This window comes from Populus euphratica, unplaced genomic scaffold (assembly GCF_000495115.2).
Source record: "Populus euphratica unplaced genomic scaffold, PopEup_1.0 scaffold2365.1, whole genome shotgun sequence".
In the NCBI taxonomy this organism is placed as follows: domain Eukaryota; kingdom Viridiplantae; phylum Streptophyta; class Magnoliopsida; order Malpighiales; family Salicaceae; genus Populus; species Populus euphratica.
The window spans coordinates 7,531-10,339 of NW_011502199.1; positions in this window are offsets into that span (position 1 = coordinate 7,531).

The window sequence follows — 2,809 nt, forward strand, 5'->3', positions numbered from 1 at the left end:
GACTTGGTGACAATCCTTATCTTCTCTTGTCTGCCCAAAACGTCATTGATAACGTCAAAACTGGAGCCAGTTGCAAACATGAAAGTTGTAGGCAATTGTCTCAGCTTTCTTGTGTAAAAAATTCAGCTCATTTGGACTTCTAGAACTCCAGATATGGCCAAAATACCGAACAGTGCTCGGGCTGGAAGACAGATTCGGGCTTCTTTGTTGTTTCTACAATTTGGACTTGATAATGGCCTTTTTAGATCTTGGGCTCCATATGAAAGTTGTAGGCCTATGTCTTACCTTTCCATCCATATAAATTGGACCTAAATCTGAGATATATAGCTCTAGATATGACCCAATTACCGAACAGTGTTCCGGTTTGGATTGCACCGACATCTCTTCTCTAAGTTTGACCATCTCTTTATCCATGCAATTTAAGTTCTTCAAGTCATCAATCAATCCTTTCATTTATGTGATAGACCTGCATTAAAAATAGACATTTACCACAAATTAAAGGTATCTTATATTATTAGATACATTATTATAAAACATATTTTAGTTAAGGAGTTATTGATACTTCAAGTGCAAAATGATGATATAAAACCATGATAAAAATGCACTTTTAAGTACTAATCACACCCCCCAACCAGCTTATTACTAGTCCCTAGTAATCAAAGCGTAAAATAGAAAAACAATTTGCAAATTCCACAAAGCAAGGTATTCATCATTTAACTTCCATTAATCTATCCAGATAAACAAACTCTCATTAAATTTATATATCTGCTCAATACCTCTTAACAAGATATTAATAAACCTTTCTTTTGTGCTCAATGTATCAACACATAATTATGGGGCTTTTCTTGGAAGAAAACAAAATTTTTGTTCTAATGTTTAAGGTTAACTTCCTTGGGTTGGGATTACTATTTTTGTCTTTTTTTTTTTTAACTCTATATACATATACTTTAAAAACATCATGCATCTTTAACCCATGTAACGAGCTTTCAGCTAATGACTCCCAGACCAGTTGGTCTTAGGGCATTAGGTGTTAAGACACCCCTACGAGCTTAGTAACTCGGGTCGCAGATACTGATATGTAGATAGTGCAATGTTTGATTCCCTTAAGCTTTTCTCCTCAACCCATGTAACAAGCGTTGGGCCAATAGCTCCCAAGTCAGTTGACTTTAGGGTATTAGGTGTTAAAACACCCCTTCGGACTTAATTGCTTAGGTTAGGGAGGCTACGAAACCAAACTTATCTACATTTTTATTATCATCATTTTTTTTTCTTTTTCTTTTTCTTTTTTTTTCATGTTTTTCTTTTTTTCTTTTTAATTATATACAATCCCTTTCCCTTAGTTGTTACCTTTAACAAAAGAACATAAATAATGTAATAATCCAATATGCAACCCACAATCATATGTTAAAGTGTGTGTGTGTAAATTAAGGTTTAAAAATACATGTTAAATAAGTATATGAGCAGAATTAAGTGGTAACAATACGAGAGTTTGTAAACCTGAATATTTCAGGAAGTATTATAATAGACCTTGTTAAGAATGGTTACTAAGATGCGTCTCAAGAGTCACTTTAACAAAAGAACTCCTTTACTCTGCCATCCTAGTAACAACAATTATGCACATGCTTTATGAAATGAAAAACAATTTTTTTTTATCAACTACTACCCTCTCCCCCCAACCAAAACGAGACATTGTCCTCAATGTTCTAAGGTAGAAAGATAGAGTATAAAAGATATCACCTGAAATAACGAACACTGACAAAACCTGAAACACACTAAAACAAAAATAAGAAATAACAAAACATAATAATAAAACCAAAAGACACAAAAATTCACAAATGAAGGCTCAAATCCAATCTAAGCTTTTTACGGCTTCCCGTAGATGACCAATTTATGCGACTCATGGAAGGATCAATCACAGGAATGAAAGATTGTAGTTGGTCAATCAACTGTTCAGCAGTAGCAGCAGAGATTATGATTTGTCGTGCAGAAGATGTTAGAAATTCCTGTTCCACAGCATGATCAAGAAAAGACAACAACTTATCATAATAACCATTAACATTTAACAAACCTATGGGTTTATGGTGAATGTGCAATTGAGCCCAAGAGGAAATATGAAAGATCTCTTCCAATGTGCCTAGACCACCTGGTAAAGCAATGAAAGCATCAGCATGGTTAAACATTGCATTCATTCGAGCCGACATTGTGGAGACCTGAAGTTCCTCTCCAATTGTTTTTCCAATGATGTCCCCTTGTGCCAAAGCTTCAGGGACGACCCCCAAAACTTGACTACCTCCTAAAAATGCAGCTATTGACACACCTCCCATTAACCCAAGACTGCCTCCCCCATACACTAAATGAATCTTTCTCTCAGCTAGCACCTAACCAAGATGATTTGCTGATTCTAAAAACTCCTTTTCTTTCCCAGGACTAGATCCACCGAAAACACAAATATTTCTTATACAAAACTTACCTCCCCAGCAACAGTGCCAAAAACTTGACACGACTAAAAGATTAATATCTTCTCTCAAGTGCAGGAGTGTCGAAGTAATAAATAACTAGGTAAGACCGGGATCGAAATATAGAGAGATTAATTGTATAAATTATAAACGATAATTATAAATAACAACAATAGTAATCATAACAACAACAATACTAATAGAAATAGTATTAGTAGTAGTAATAGTAGTAAAGAAAGAGATGGAGAAGAAGAAAAATAAGATGAGAACTTTCAGATAGAATATCAATGTAAGAATTAAACAATAATAATAATAAATGTCAAGGTTAGAGGTTCCACTAATGGTATATCAAA